The sequence below is a fragment of the Podarcis raffonei genome, chromosome 18 (assembly GCF_027172205.1).
Source record: "Podarcis raffonei isolate rPodRaf1 chromosome 18, rPodRaf1.pri, whole genome shotgun sequence".
NCBI lineage: Eukaryota > Metazoa > Chordata > Lepidosauria > Squamata > Lacertidae > Podarcis > Podarcis raffonei.
In genome coordinates, this window is record NC_070619.1 from 4688511 (window position 1) to 4705392 (window position 16882).

Sequence of the window (16882 nt, forward strand, 5' to 3'; positions counted from 1 at the left end):
CTTGGGGGCTTTTAAGGAGAGGTCCATCTGCCATGTTGAGATTTCTGCATTGCAGGGGGTTGAACTAGATGACCTAATGGGGTTCCCTTCCGACTCGACGATTCTGGGAGACCTGCCCGTGTGGGTTTCTTTTGCTTTCGCCCCCCTCCCCGGAAATGCACGTTTGCAAGCAACTTTTTAAAAGTCTCCTATGGAAAAACAGAGTGCTGTGAAAAGGCCTCTCTCTCTCCTCTCACTGTGCCCCCCCTTTCATTCCTCCTCTCTGGGCTCCTCCCCATTCCCTTTCTCCGGTGGGCCCCCCTCCAGCCCCTCCCACAGCCCAGAGCCTGGCTGGGGAGACTCTACTCCCTTCTCCTTCTCTCTCACTCCCTCTCCAGCTCTCAAAACTTTCCAAGTTTGGATTAACTGAACGGGGGCTCCTCCAGGACGCTGGACTTCTGAGCCCCCTCTTATCCTAAACGCGCCCCCCACCCCGGTTCTTTAAAGGAGGGGGCAGACAACAGCGCCATGCATTGATGGGGAAAATTGCTTTCTCGCAGGGTGAGTCCTGAATGTTTTTTTATTTACTTAAAACAATGTATCTCTGTATAGTTTGGCTTCTTCGCCTAATCCCAGATGCAAACGGATGCTCAAATTGCCTGTTTTTGCCCTGTTTCTCGCAAATGGCTCTCAACTTTTACTCTCCCTCCTTCCCCCTCCATTTTTTTTTTTAAATCCAAAGATACACCTCTTCTCCACCATTGCTACCCTGACGAAGGGGGTCTTTTGTTTTGGAAGTTGAGAGGAGCCAGCGGAGGAACAGATCTCTGCCCGCCCCCCCCCTTACACCCCCATTTTCCAGGAGTGAGTTGGCTTTCTTTATTTTCTTTGCAGACCCGTTTCCCACCCCCCACCCCGCCCACCGCAGCCCACCCAGCCCTGCTCTCAAAAACAAAACAAAATTAAATTAACGGTGTGCGTTTTTGAATCCTCTGGCTTCCATTCTCTTTGGAAAGACCACTTGCGCCTTTTGTTCTGGTTCCTGGCATTTGGAGACAGCCGTTTGGATAAACTCCTACGCTTTGAGTGTTTTGAGGGTTTGAAACGCATCGTTTTTTTGGGGGGGAGAACTGGGCACTTTTCCGCTTCCCTTTAGAAGGCTTCAGCCTGGAAATGTCCTCTCTATGTCCCTACATGTATACATCAATTCATATGTGTGCGCATATATACATACATACATACATACATACATACATACACCTCTGGGTTCCACGCCAAGTGGAAAGAACCACTGAAACTAACCGTTTCTCCATTCTTGTCGATTTCAGTGGGTTTCTCTCCAGCAGGCCGGGCTATAAGGCAAATATATCGCTTCTCCAATTTCTGTTCTCGTGGCTTTCGCTTCTTAACTTTCAAGCAAACAACTTGCGCTTTCTGCAAAGTTTTTTTTTTGAGGGGGGTGGGCTTTGGTGGGAGAGCGTGAGACTGAAGAAAAAGAGTCCCGTCCCCCCTTCTTCATCCTATTGCATGTAGAATCTGTTGTGTTTTAGGAGCGAGGTCAGGAAAGTTCTGAAAATAAACTTACTAAAGAGGAATAATTTTCTGTAGGACTGCGGTTGGGGTGTGTGTTTTATTATGGGTGTGCCTTGAGGGGGATGTTTTTGGGTTTGCTTTTTTAAAAAACTCTGAAGAGCCCCACAGTTGCCCTATAGAGATATTCTGTATATCCTTCCCTCTCCCGACTCCCAGTCTTTTGTCTGATTCACAACAAGGAGCGAAATTTAGGAGGCGAAATCCTCTCTAAGTTGTTGTTTTCTGAACCTGTTAAAAGCTGGATTCTGATCTCTCTTCGTCCTTTACCCCCCACCCACCCACCCACCCAACACCACTTTAAAAATAAATAACATAATCCAGCCGTTCATTATCTGATGTGTGTTGCTTAGCAAATGTTCAAGTCCACAGAATAAACTCTTCAGCAGAACTTTGGCAAACGGCGCCCCCCTAATTTAAACGAGGGTTGTCTGGCTTAAAAGGGGGAATTCAGTAGAGTGGGTGAAATAAATTTCCAAGAATTTGCTATTTTTTTAAAAGGGGGGGGGAGATGTTCGCTTACCATTTTCAGCCTCCCTTCCCCCCACTTGTCTCAACCCCCTTCTAGATCCTTAATGAACAAAGGATGGCCAATGGAGAGGGGAGAAATTGGGGGGGGGGACGCAGAAAGAAAAACCATGTGATAGATTTAAAAACACTATAGAATTTAAACCAGTCTGATTGAAAGCGGGGGGGAAGTTGCAAGCTCATTGTGTGCTCGTGTGTGTACATTTTTCCAAGTTTGGGTCTTGATGATTAGGAGCAAACGATTAGGGCTTAATAAAAAGAGATTTCTGCTCCTTTAGTACAGATTTCGGAGCCCCTTCTCCTCTGCAAAGACCCTGCAACAGCAAATATTTTAGCCCTGGCAAATGTGGACGGTGTTATTGTTGTTAACGGCCGTTTGGCCCTGTGAGGTGCGTGGGGGGGGGTTGCTGCTGTCTGTCAGAGCGAGAACATCTGGCCTGCCGAATCAGCTTTAGTGAAATGTGGTGCCAATTAAGAAGCCATCTTTTCGCCCCCTTTCCCTGCAAAAAACCAAAGCAAAACCCTACCTTTTTTTTTTTTTTTACACTTTCTCTCCCCCCATGGTATGTTTCCCAACTATTCAGCCGCAGGAGAAAACTCAGTTTAAAAACAACAGCGCATTGCATCCAGCCAACCAAGTGTTACTTGAAAGTAGACCCATTTGGAGCTTGTGGGCTGAAGTTTGCCTTGCCCTTTGATTTCAATGGATCTGCTCTGAGTTCTGCTATTTATTTTTCTTATTTATCTGTTGCATTTGCAGGTGAAACTCGAAAAATTAGAACATCGTGGAAAAGTTCCTTGATTTCAGTAATTCAACTTAAAAGGTGAAAGTAATATATGAGATTGACTCACAACATGCAAAGCAAGATAGGCTTCTACTTCTCAGAGCTCCAGTCTTGCTCGAATTGCAATCCTTGTTTTGCGGATTTCCTTGAATATTCTAATTTTCTGAGATTGTTGGGGTTTTCATCAGCTGTACGCCGTGATCACCACAATGATAAGAAATCAAGGCTTGACATATCTCGCTTTGCATGTCACGAGTCTATCTCAAATATTAGTTTCACCTTTGAAGCTGAATTAGTGAAAGAAAGGAACTTTTCCATGATACTCTAATTTTTTGAGTTTCACCTGTAGATCCCACCTCCCCCCCCAGGGGAGCTCAAAGTGGTTTACATGGTCCCACCTCCCCAACCCTAACCTAGATTTACATATCTTCCCTGGACCGCCTCGGTAATCTCTGCAAGGAGATCTTCATCAGACCTGAGAGCCGGTGTGGTGTAGTGGTTAAGAGCGGTGGACTCGTAATCTGGTGAACCGGGTTCGCTTCCTTCTCCTCCACCTGCAGCTGCTGGGTGACCTTGGGCTAGTCACACTTCTCTGAAGTCTCTCAGCCCCACTCACCTCACAGAGTGTTTGTTGTGGGGGAGGAAGGGAAAGGAGAATGTTAGCCGCTTTGAGACTCCTTAAAGGGAGTGAAAGGCAGAATATCAAATCCAAACTCTTCTTCTTCTACCACCTGTGTGCCGTTCATACTTCAGGTTGTTTAAGGTTGGCTTACACCTAGAAATGAGAGTGTGTGTTTGTGTGAAGCCCTCCTTCGAGCTGGATTGTTCCAATATTGCCGGATATCTGGCTTTGGGGCAGAACGGGTCTTCGGTTGGTGTGAAGCAAAAATCGCACCTTATATACAAAGTCCTTTTGGATCCTGACTGATTGCAGGATCACCTCTTGAGTTTTCAATTTCTTGAAACGAGAAAGCCAGCTTGGTGTAGTAGTTAGAGTGTTGGACCTGGGAGGTAAGGTAAAGGTGAAGGGACCCCTGACCATTAGGTCCAGTCGTGGCCGACTCTGGGGTTGCGGCGCTCATCTCGCTTTACTGGCCGAGGGAGCCGACGTACAGCTTCCGGGTCATGTGGCCAGCAGGACTAAGCCGCTTCTGGCGAACCAGAGCAGCGCACGGAAACGCCGTTTACCTTCCCGCCGGAGTGGTACCTATTTATCTACTTGCACTTTGACGTGCTTTCGAACTGCTAGGTTGGCAGGAGCAGGGACCGAGCAACGGGAGCTCACCCCGTCGCGGGGATTCGAACCGCTGACCTTCTGATTGGCAAGTCCTAGGCTCTGTGGTTTAACCCACAGCGCCACCCGCATCCCTGGACCTGGGGGAGCAGGGTTCAAATCCCCACTCAGCCATGTAGCTCACTGGGTGACTTTGCAGTCTCAGTCACTACACCGTATTTTTCGCTCTATAAGACGCACCAGACCACAAGACGCACCTAGTTTTGGGAGGAGGAAAACAAGAAAAAAAATATTCTGAATCTCAGAAGCCAGAACAGCAAGAGGAATCGCTGCGCAGCAAAAGCAGCAATCCCCCTTGCTGTTCTGGCTTCTGGGATAGCTGCGCAGCCTGCATTCGCTCCATAAGACGCGCACACATTTCCCCTTACTTTTTAGGAGGGAAAAAGTGAGTCTTATAGAGCAAAAAATACGGTAATTCTTGGTCTAACCTACCTCACAGAGTTTTTGTGAGGAAAGGGTGCTCCTTGGGGAGAGAGAGAAATGTGGGGTACAAATGCAGTGTGAACGCAGCAACGGCAACCCGATTTTGCAACCTTTTCCAGTGCAGTGCCCTCCAGATGTTTTGGATCACAACTGGCTCTGGCCCCAGCAAGGCTGTTGGCAGAAATCTGGCAGGTTTCATGGCAAATCAATTTCGAAACTTAAGTGGAGTTTCACAAGCAGCTTAGTGAGCTGGTACAGGAGATTTTGGAAAGGGAAAAAGTTGTGTGTATGTAATTTTGTGTGTGGGTATGTACGTGTATGGGCAGTTAACGTTTCCCTGATCAGTTTACAAATGGTGCACCTTATTGATCAGTCTTCCTCTTAAAAATATTTTTAATGCAAGTGTCATTATTATTATTATTATTATTATTATTATTAATTAAATTTATACACCGCCCTTCACCCAAGCATCAGGGAGCAGTTCACAACATAACAATACAAAATGGGAACACAAAAATGCATAATAAAATGAGAACAAAAATAAACTAATAACGGGGAGCCACTGCAGAAAAGGCCCTGTTCTCATGTTGCCACCCCGCGGACCTCTCGAGGAGGGAACTCATGAAGAAGGGCCTCAGAGGATTATCTTAGGGTTCTGGGTGGATTGCTGTGGAAAGAGGCGGTCCTTGAGATATTGCGGACCTGAGCCTTTAAACCCATGATAAGTACTTATGGAAACTGCCAATCACGGCCACCACCTTTTACAAAGAAGAAGAAGGAGGAGGAGGATTCTGGTCTGATGCCTCTTCTAAGACGGGACCTGCCAAGAACATAGAGTTGTAAGGGACTCCATGGGTCGTCTAGTAGTCCAATTCCCTGCAATTCAAGAATTGCAACTAGATCATCCATTACAGATGGCCATCCACCCTCTGCTTTAAAACCTGCGAGGAAGGGGGAGGGTGTCTGCCACCTCCCCAGGGAGACCGTTCCCACTGTCAAACAGAATCTTGCATGTGCGTTTTGTGTGTGTGTGTGTGTGTGTGTGTATTATATGCGCACACACAAACATGCATATGTATATGCTCATAATATATATATATGTGTGTGTGTGTGTTTGTGTGTATATATAAAATACGCAGTTTGGAATGTTAACGTTAAGTCCTGCATAACCTTATTAAATAAATAAGTGAAAACTCCACCCAGCCGTTTCACCAGGGTTTCGATGCCATCACGTTGTTTTGAAAAAAAAAGGCCATTTAGCAGCGGTCGGAAAAAGGGAGTTCAGTAAATCTAAACCAGAGACCGGGATGCAATTTGTGCTTTCAAAGAGAGAGAGTCTCTCTCTCTCTCTCTCTCTCTCTCTCTCTCTCTCTCTCTCTCTCTCTCTCACACACACACACACACACACACACACACACGGAGCTAAATACCGTATTTTTTGCACCATAACACTCACTTTTTTCCTCCTAGAAAGTAAGGGAAAATGTCTGTGCGTGTTATGGAGGGAATGCCTACGGGTGGCATGCCTACGGATTTTCCTCCTCTAAAAACTACGTGCCTGTTATGGTCGGGTGCGTGTTATAGAGCGAAAAATACGGTAATTATTGACAGCATAAGAACACCAGGAGAGCCTAAGTGCTGGATCAGGCCCAAGGCTCACCTTCTTCAGCACCCTTCTCACCAGACACCTGCGGGAAACAACCACGCATGACCCAAACGCCAAGCGCATTCTCTCGCTTCTGCAATTCCCAGTGGCTGGTCTTCAAAAGCATCCCTGGTTAGCCATTGAGGTTAGTCGCCGCTGGTCTCTCTAGGAGTTTTAAGAACATAAGAAGACTCTGGATTCTGGATCAGACCAGAGTCCAGCATCTTGTTCTCGCAGCCAGATACCCCAACAAGAAATCCTGCAAGCAGGATCTGGGCGTAATCACGAATCTTAAGATGTGCACCTAAGATTCATCTGAGTACACTATTTTTTTTCCCATTTAGCTCACCCGCAGACATATCATTCGGCGGTCTGTGAAGAGAACATTCATCAGATGCAGAATTTTGTTGTTGTTGTTGCAATGGCTTGATATTTATAAATCTGGTGCTGTTCTGCGCTTGTGGGGAAACGGTTTGGGAGGGAGGAAGAGAGATTGTGGGAGGGTGTGGGCGGGGGAAATGGAATCTTTATATAAGAGTTAATTTAGTTTGTTCAAAATGTGTCAGCATGATCTGAGCGTTTGCCTCTTGCGTTCGTTTTCCTGCAAACCACCTTCAATCTATTCATTTTTTGAAAAACGCATAGACAATCTCTCGCCCATTTGGAAAGAGAAAAATAAGAAAGATGTGCATCAGTCTCCAGGGAGGAAGGTATATATTTATTTTTCTCTCCCTCTTTTTAAAAAAAACCCCCCAAACAAAATCGCATCTAAGAGTTCTCAAACGCTGGAGAGCTGAAACACATCCTTCCCCCCCACCCCGGATTAAAAATCAGAGCAGTGCTTTGCTTTTGAGCCTGGAACATTCTGCATGCAGAACAGCTTCTCCGCTGCTGAGCTAGGACACCTGCCCACCCTCAGAGCTCAAGCCCATCTGAGGATCGACAGGAGTCACTGTGCCAAACATGGCTCCTTATTGAAGGAGTTTGGCCCGGAACGCTGACTCACGCAGAGGCGCAACAGGCAATTCTGTGTACAGGAAATTGTGTACTTGTCCCCCTCTCTCACATACCCTCTGCACCCCCCTCCATGTCGGTAGAGCATGAGGCTCTTCATCTCAGGGTCAAGAATTCTCAAAGAACCAGTCTTAAACCAGTCTTGGCATAGGGTTTAAGACTGGTTCTTTGAGAATTCTTGGCCCTAAGAAGAAGAGCCTCATGTCTACCGACGTGGAGGGGGGTATCCTATCCTTCAGCCCTCCCCCTGGAAAATGTGCTGCTTTGGCAAGCAGGCAGGGGTGTGCTTTGTAGGGGAGGGAAACCAGATTTTTTTCCTGGGGGGCGCAGAGATGCACAGAGTGAAAAAAGGGTTGTAAAGGGTTCCCATTCATCCTTTCACAGTTATCCTTGTCCCATAGCTTATATGTCAGTTTTGCCAGTTCTGCATAGCCCATCAATTTTTCTTGCCACGATTCTTTAGTTGGGGTTATTCAGTCTTCCATCCTTGTGCTACCAGTACTCTCGCGGCCGTCGTCGCATACATGAAGATGTTTTTCAACTTTTTCCCCAACCCTTTACAAAGTATCTGAAGACGCAACAAAGCGAACTGGACTCCCTGGCAGGTTTTGAATAAACATTCACAAACTTTTTATTGATAATAATCAGCTAAAGAGTTTGAGGATCTATACAGCTTTGTAACACGCAGAAAACAGCATTCTTAGAGAAACCTGTGACTGGAACTGAGGGAAGTCGGGGTGGGGTGGGGGTGGGTGGGTTTTGGGGAGGGGAGGAAAAATGGGGGGGAAACAAGGATGATATGTTTTTGGATAATATGTCTTGTTATAATTTTGAATAAAAAAAATTTAAAAAGAAAGAAAAACAGGGTTGTATGGGAGCTTAAGGGTTAAAAGGGGGAATTACACGGGGTAAAGGATGTTCCAAGCCGGTTCCTCTCCTCTCCTCCGTCCCGTCAACCCTGGGTGTAATTCAGGCGTGGAGCTTTGCCACTCGATATTGACAGAGGTCCAAGATCCACAAGGAGGGATCGCATATAGCAAGGATCTCTATATTTAGCATTCCCCATTGATCTGGTCAAGGGCCGGGTCAGGGTGTAACCCAACTGGAGGCTGGATTTAATGCAGAGGGAGTCGTGAGGGGAATGGAGGGCGGGGGGGGGCTTGCCCCATGGAGAGGGAGCTCAGTCTGGTATCAGGGCTGGGGCCAGTAACCTTTCTGGGAGCAAATTGGGTCAAATTTGCAGGTTGGGAAAGCTGCAGCGGTCATCTGTTCTATTGCTTATTGTGGGATGTCTCTTTTACGATTACGATATCTTTATTGTCATTGAGCCTTGCGCCTTTTAGCTGAGGGAAAGACCCTCTGCCGACCAGGGAGGGTCTCCGCAGTGGGAGACCTCCCATTCAGCACATTTGTTTGAGGGAGTAAACACTTCTGAATTCCGTCTGCTGAAAACCACAGGAAGGGAGAGCTGCCGTATTTTTCGCTCTATAGGACGCACCGGACCATAGGACGCACCTTGTTTTAGAGGGGGAGAACAAGAAAAAAAATTCTCCCCCTCTCTGCTCAGCGCCCCTTCAGCGAAGCGGCAGGAGCAACGGAGCCCCTTCCATTTCTCCTCCCGCTTGGCTGAAGGGGCGCCGCGCAGATCTCCCTCTCTGCCGAAGCCCGGAGAGTCTTGCGCTCCCGGCTTTAGCAAAAGGAACCCAAAGCCTTCGGAGCGCGGAGGGAGCGCTCCCTCTGTGCTTCGGAGGCTTCGCGTTGCTATCGCTGAAGCCAAGGAGCCTGCATTCGCTCCCTAGGACGCACACACATTTCCCCTTAATTTTTGGAGGGGGAAAAGTGCGTCCTATAGAGCGAAAAATATGGTAATCTTGTGCTCTTCCTTCTTCCTTGGTGATCACTTGTAGCTCAGTAAGATCGTCTTCCATGAACACGGTTTTAACAGTGAATCCGTAAGTGACTGTGGAGGCCAATTCTGGATCCACACGTCCTTCCACAGTGGGGACATTGGTTCCCGCGCAGGAGTTGATCACGGTGTGGATTTGCCAAGCGTACCTTCCTCTTAGCACGTTTCTCTCTTGTGTCCTGAGTGTCTTCAAAGCCCATGACACCTTTGGTAAAGGCTGTTCTCCAACCGGAGCGCTCGCAAACCAGTGTTTCCCAGTTGTCGGTGTTCATGCTACATTTTTTTTAGATTTGCCTTGAGAGAGTCTTTGAACCTCTTTTGTTGACCACCAGCATTATGCTTCCCATTTTTATGTTCGGAATAGAATAGTACAGTGGTACCTTGGGTTAAGTACTTAATTCGTTCTGGAGGTCTGTTCTTAACCTGAAACTGTTCTTAACCTGAAGCACCACTTTAGCTAATGGGGCCTCCTGCTGCTGCCGTGTCACCGGAGCACGATTTCTGTTCTCATCCTGAAGCAAAATTCTTAACCTGAAGCACTATTTCTGGGTTAGCGGAGTGTGTAACCTGAAGCGTATGAACCCTGAAGCGTATGTAACCCGAGGTACCACTGTAGTTGCTTTGGAAGACGATAGTCAGGCATCTGAACAACATGGCCAGTCCAACATGACAGCCCTAAAAGATTGTGTCTCTCTCTACAAACGGGTGCTAAGATCTTTAGATGAGCACCATCTCTAGGTCCCATCTACTGCAGATGCAATGGTTGGTGGTGACACAAGAGACAGAGCCTTTCCTGCAGCTGCTCCCAAGTTGAGAAAGACAAGCCCCTTTTAGTGCACCTGGTTGGTCGCTCTGAGGATACTGGACTACGTAGGTGAGCCAACTTTGGCCTGATCCAGGAGGGCTCAGTGGCTTAGCAGGGTCTCTTATCCCTTGCTACTGGGATCTGTTTTAACTGGAGATTTCAGGTCCTGTGCTTAGGCAGGGAGACTCATCCCAGCTCGGCCGTAAAGCTTGAGGCAGTCTTGAGGCAGCGGTCCCTCAGCCCTGCCTTCCTCAAAGGGATGTTTTTAGGATAAAGTTGAGCAGGGGAGACCACATACAGGGCCATGACGGATGATCATTTCCTCTCCATCAGAGGGGCACCTGCTTCCTGATTTGGTGATTGTGCTGGTCCCGGGGGGGGGGTGTTACTGTGCGGTGTGGTCTAAGTCCGGTCCTAGGGTATGGAGGCTGCACATCAGGGGCGAAGCGAGGTCCAAAGCGTGGAGTTGGGCATGGTCAGGAACTCTGGCAGGAGAGCAGGTCAGGGTGCCGGCAGGAACAGGTTACCAACGATGTTGCTCCCGCAAGCTGGGACTGGGTTGGCTGGCTTTTATCTGCCCTGAGGCATAGGGCGGTCCCAGTCCACAGGTGACTCGCCTCTCCTGGCCTGGAGGCGAGCACTCATCCTGTGGGAACTTAGTTCCCTCTGCCTCTCTGCCCTGAGCCTCTGCAGCTCAGGAGAGGCTGGAGGGTTACCGGACCCAGAGGCAACCTCACCTTTCCCTGACAGGGCTGGGAGAGGAGCAGCTGCAGGCAATGGGTCCTCCATCACCTCCGGAGCCAGAGCAGACTCAGCTGGTGTCTGCTCCTGAGGATCCGGCACAGGTGAGGGCCCTTCAGGTTCAAGCCCCAGCCCCGGCTCCCGGCTCAGCTGGTCCTGGAGGCGGGGACTCCTGTGCAGGCTGGGATTCCTCAGGTTGAGCCTCTTAATCCGATTCCCAGGCCATCACAGTGATACTGAGACCCTCCATCTGCGAGGTAGGCAGGAGCTGGGACAGAGCAATGAGAGTTCACCCCGTTGTGCGGATTCGAACCGCCAACCTTCCGATCGGCACCGGATTTGTGTAGCGTTTACTCCTTATCCATTTCTTCTCCCAAAGATATCCACTGACTTCAGCACCAGCATATGGGACAAATGTCTCCAGCAGCTCCAATCCTGTTGGATTAGGCAAAATGTCTACCTGACAACATCAAGTACAGCCTTCCCAGAAAGTAAAGCCATCTAGGTCTATGGTGAAGTAGGAACCCTATTTAAGAAAAGGAACGACGTATCTAGCAGGTCCCTCCTCTGCTTGACAATTTTCCTCCTTGCCAGGTTTCCTCTAAGCTCTGTGGTGTCCCAGTTTCCCCACCCCAGACCACTTGAAGATCTCTGAGGGTCTCAGCGGAGACCTTAATTATGATTTTTTTCCTGCTCGCTTCAGCAATTGCAACATGCTGTGCAAGATTCTGCATGATTTTTAATCGTGTTATTATTGCTTCCTTTAATTCCTTATCGATTGTATTAATGTGCATTTCTGTAAAGCTCAAATTGCAATATATAAAGTAAAAGGAGGCGATGAAAATTTAAAAAAAAAAAAATTGATATGGATGTTTAAGGTTGGCATGCCGCAGGACCGTTTGAACGAAGTTGGTGGACCACTGCATTCTCTGCTTTGAGAATGGCAGGATCGAGCCGTCCTGAGCAGAAGGAAGGCGTTCAGGGAATCACGCAGAGACAAAGCGGTTACCCTCCATGGTGGCCGAGTGCTTCGGAGGGAAGGGGCCAGGAGGGTCATTTAGTCCAACCCCTGCAATACAAGAATCGCCGCTAAAAATGGCAATCCAAGCTCTGTTTAATAATAATAATAATAATAATAATAATAATAATAATAATAATAATAATAATTTTTATTTATACCCTGCCCTCCCCAGCCAAGGCCGGGCTCAGGGTGGCTAACAATCAATAATAAAAACAAGTTGAATAAATACAGCTTAAAAACAAGATTAACATACAACAATTAAAATATTGAAACATTAAAATATTAAAATGTAGCCTCATCGCAGGAGGAGAAAGGAAAAAGGAAAAAGAGAGAGAGGGAGGGAATCAAATTGGCTCCAAGCCAAAGGCCAGGCGGAACAACTCTGTCTTCCAGGCCCTGCGGAAAGAAATCAGATCCTGCAGGGCCCTGGTCTCATGAGGCAGAGCGTTCCACCAGGCCGGGGCCAGTGCTGAAAAGGCCCTGCCTCTGGTTGAGGCTAATCTAACTTCCTTAGGGCCCGGGACCACTAGGGTGTTGCTATTTAAAACTGTCCCAACAAAGGAGAGGGTCTGTTCCACTGTTGAACAGCCCTCAGTATCAGAAAGATCTCCCTAATATTGAGTTGGAATCTCCTTTCTTGTAGCTTGAATCCATTGGTTTGAGTCCTGCGTTCTGGAGCAGGAGAAAACAAGCTTGCTCCACCTTCTGTGTGACAGAGACCCTTTTTGCATCTGTTTCCCTCGGAGCGCAAGCAGTTCTTGGGAGTTTCCTGCGTTCTTCCACGCATGCCAGTCTTACGCTCTGATCTTCCCACTTCACTTCCCTTGCCTGATAACTGGACCAGCCACCGTGGCCGGAGGTGCAACACTAGCCGGAGAAAATTTGCCTTCCATCTGTTCCCTTGGCATCGGCAAAGGGTGCGTGTGTGGCTTCCCCTTCTGCTTATCCCCCAAATAATGATAAAATCGCGCTGCGCTTTCTTTTTTTAAAAGGAGAGAGATCTTTTCAAGGCCGTGACAAATTTGAATGGGTCAGGATGAGGGAATCCGGAGACCCGTGCCAGACAGTTCCCAGAAGTGTGGGAAAACATCTGTTTGGCTTTTCCTCCTCTCTCAAAGAGTTGGAACGGACACTGGTTCGTCAAACCTGCTGGCCAGTTTTCAGTGGCCCACATCTCAAGTCTCCCCACAAGGCTTTGCCCACCTGGAGAAGCTCCAAAAGGAGACTGGCTGGTGCCCAAACGGAATCTTGGTGGGTTGCACCACTGAGTAAAGGTAAAGGTACCCCTGCCCGTACGGGCCAGTCTTGCCAGACTCTAGGGTTGTGCGCTCATCTCACTCTATAGGCCGGGAGCCAGCGCTGTCCGCAGACACTTCCGGGTCACGTGGCCAGTGTGACAAGCTGCATCTGGCGAGCCAGCACAGCACACGGAAACGCCGTTTACCTTCCCGCTGGTAAGCGGTCCCTATTTATCTACTTGCACCCGGGGGTGCTTTCGAACTGCTAGGTTGGCAGGCGCTGGGACTGAACGACGGGAGCGCACCCCGCCGCGGGGATTCGAACCGCCGACCATGCGCCACCCGCGTCTACTGAGTAGACCCACAGAAATGAATGGAGCTAAGTTATTCATGACTCCATTAGCCAGGCTGTTTGGCGATGTTGGAAGTTGAAGTCCAATGTTCAAGTTTTTCATCACATAATAAGAAAATAATGATAATAATAATAATAATAATAATAATAATAATAATAATAATAATACTCCACCCATCTGGCTGGGTTTCCCCAGCCACTCTGGGCAGCTCCCAACAGAATATTAAAAACACAATAAAACATCAAACATTACAAACTTCCCTAAACAGGGCTGCCTTCAGATGTCTTCTGAAAGTCAGGCAGTTGTTTATTTCCTTGACATCTGAATGGAGGGCGTTCCACGGGGTTGGCGCCACCACCGAGAAGGCCCTCTGCCTGGTTCCCTGTAACCTTACTTCTCACAGGGAGGGAGCTGCCAGAAGGCCCTCGGAGCTGGACCTCAGTGTCTGGGCTGAATGATTGTATCATGTATATTAGATCATATATTAAATCAGTGGAAAGGATGGAACGCTGAGGTGAGGCAGGCTTGGATTTAACAACTTGCTAGGTAGTCACAGTTGGCTAGGAATTCCAAGACAGTTACTAGCTTGATCCAACCACTACACCAGACTGGCTCCCACCTGTAGCCCTGGAGGTCTTAAACTCCCTGACGATGCATCGCTCAGGGGTCAGCAAGGTTTATCTTGCCTGGGCCGGATCGGTCCCGCGGAGATCCCTCCCTGGAGCGCCCGCTATTTTCGGCGTCGCGGAAGCGAGTCCCTGCGCCGCGCCAGTGGCGCGGTTCGTGGGCCGGTCAGACAACCCCCATGTGCTTTAGGGTGCTGACCCCTGGCTCAGTCCGTTGCACCAGCAAAGTTAATTCCCCTCCCGCAGGCACCGGCAGGCTGGCACGCGAGGACTCGGCGCCTCCCTCTCCCTACGTGCAAGCTGAGATACTCCTGGGCTCCCTTGCCAAGGCTGCTGTTTTCAGTTGGCTTTTTTTAAAGTGGTTTTGAACCGAAAGTGCTTTCAGGAAGTGTGTGCATGCACGGTTATTTATGGCCCGGTTCTCTGCTGGATGTGTGCTTCGTAAAGAGAGAAGCGGCACCGCGAAAGGGCTGCGTCGGATCGTGCCAGCCCTCCTGTCCGTGCCTAAGCAGTGCCTGGAGCCACACGAACTGGGAGTCCAGGGCAGATAAAATTCTGAGACTTCCTTCTTTTCCTGTGCAGGGTGATTTCAGGTTTGCGCTCCTCCGTGACAGGCTCAGTTGAAACCCATTTGCTTCAGTCGTGCGCTCAAAAGCCTTGCTTTCTGATAATTAAATATATATGTCTGTGTGTCTCGGGTTTCACCCAAAGGTTTTCTTCCGTGCACCAAAATGATCTGTTATGAACACAGATTTCTGTTGATAACGCTTCTCTTACCCGGGATAACCTTTGCTGGAAACTCATGTCTCACCCTGCCTTTCTCCACACATTAAGGATCCAAGATGTATTCAGAGAGGGTTGCCGTCACGATCCCTGCCCTAATTTTTCAGAAATCAGTTCCTTGCAACACCCCCATCCCCAGTTCCTTCTCCCCTCCCCACTTATTTTATCCTTTTTTTTGCAGGGATATGTCTTGTTCTTCTGCCAGGGTTCAGATCATGCCCATAAAAGGTTTAGTTCAGAATGAGGAAGCTCAGGGTAAAATCAGAACAGTTGTATGGTTTGGAAGGGACCCCCAAAGGCCATCTAGACCAACCCCCCCCCACAACACAGGAATCACAGCTGATTCCTGTGTTGGCAGATGGCCACCAAATCCCTGCATCAAACCTCCCAGGGTGCTCTGTCCATGTGTGACAGACCATGAGGCTTTCTAAAATCAAAAGGACGTGGGTGGTGCTGTGGTCTTAACCACTGAGCCTCTTGTGCTTGCCGATCAGAAGGTCGGCGGTTTGAATCCCCGCAACGGGGTGAGCTCCCGTTGCTCAGTCCCTGCTCCTGCCAACCTAACAGTTCGAAAGCACACCAGTGCAAGTAGATAAATAGGTACCGCTGCGGCAGGAAGGTAAACTGCGTTTCCGTGCGCTCTGGTTTCCATCACGGTGCTCCATTGCTCCAGAAGCAGTTTAGTCCTGCTGGCCACATGACCCGGAAAAGCTGCAGAAATGTGGTGGCTCCCTTGGCCTGAAAGCGAGTTGAGCGCCGCAACCCCATAGTGGAATTCGACTGGACTTAACCATCCAGGGGTCATTTAGCTCTACAATCAAGCAGTATATAAATTTTATAAAATAGAATACAGTGGTACCTCGGGTTAAGAACTTAATTCGTTCTGGAGGTCCTTTCTTAACCTGAAACTGTTCGTAACCTGAAGCACCACTTTAGCTAATGGGGCCTCCTGCTGCCACCGCGCCACCGGAGCACGATTTCTGTTCTCATCCTGAAGCAAAGTTCTTAACCCGAAGCACTATTTCTGGGTTAGGGGAGTCTGTAACCTGAAGCGTCTGTAACCCGAGGTACCACTGTAAATGTCTAAGCAGTGTGAAATGCAACCCCGTCAGATGGGCAGGGTATAAGTAATAAATTTTCATCATTCCTATTTACTACTATTACTACTACAGTGGTGCCCCGCAAGACGAACGCCTCGCAAGACAGAAAACCCGCTAGACGAAAGGGTTTTCCGTTTTGGAGGCGCTTCGCAAAACGAATTTCCCTATGGGCTTCCTTCGCAAGACGAAAGCCCATAGGGAAATCTCCGGGACAGCGGGGAAGCGCAGCGCGTCTTCCCCACTGTCCTCGGACCTCCTCCGAAGGCTGGCGGTGGGGCGGAGAGACCTCCTCCCGCCGCCAGGCTTCAGAAGGCTGCTCCGAAGGCTGGCGGTGGGGCGGAGAGACCTCCTCCCCGCACCAGCCTTCGGAAGGCTGTCCTGAAGACTTGTGGTGGGAGGAGGGTTTTCCTTCCCACCGCCAACATTCAGAATGCTGTTCTGAATGTTGGCGGTGGGGAGGAAAAACCCTCCTCCCACCGCAAGCCCCGGGAACAGAGGAGAAGCGCTGCGCGCCTTCCCCTCTGTTCCCGTACCTGTCCTGAAGGCTTGCGGTGGGGAGAAAAGCCCTTCTCCGCACCGCCAGCCTGGCAAGCGGTCTCCATAGGAACGCATTAATTGATTTTCAATGCATTCCTATGGGAAACCGTGCTTCGCAAGACGAAAAACTCGCAAGAAGAAAAAACTTGCGGAACGAATTAATTTCGTCTTGCGAGGCACCACTGTATTATCATCTGAACCGTGGCATTGCAAATAGTAGGCTGTGCAATGCAAATGAGCCTTGTGTCCATGTGCTTGTGTTTACATGGGCACCCCACAGACGAGGTCCGTACCTATATCCCCAATCTTAACACCCATTCTCCGTATTTCTGCCACGGTTTGCAAAAACTCTCGCGAAAATTCACCAGTCTTTTAGATGAATAGAACTGTAGTGTTGGAAGGAATGCTCAAGGGTGTTTGTGTGTTGTTTGTGGATAACTTTAGGGAAACTTGGCAGTGTGGTGTAGTGGTTAAAGTGGGGGGGCAGGGTTCAAAACCCCACTCGGCCATCAAG

At 48.9% G+C, this 16882-nt stretch overlaps 1 protein-coding gene across 7 annotated transcripts in view; it reads left to right on the forward strand.

Annotated features, from left to right (window-relative positions):
- PTPRS (protein tyrosine phosphatase receptor type S) overlaps positions 1 to 16882 on the forward strand; it is a 322165-nt gene that overhangs the window by 58533 nt on the left and 246750 nt on the right. For 3 of the 7 annotated variants that reach the window (XM_053372613.1, XM_053372616.1, XM_053372615.1), the window contains exon 1: positions 302 to 540. The exons of 1 other annotated variant lie outside the window; for it this stretch is intronic. The gene's annotated coding sequence lies outside the window, so the exon portion shown is untranslated. Of the gene's footprint in view, positions 1 to 301; positions 541 to 16882 lie in introns of those variants that run through there. 3 more of the 7 variants (XM_053372618.1, XM_053372619.1, XM_053372620.1) reach the window with 2 other exon arrangements.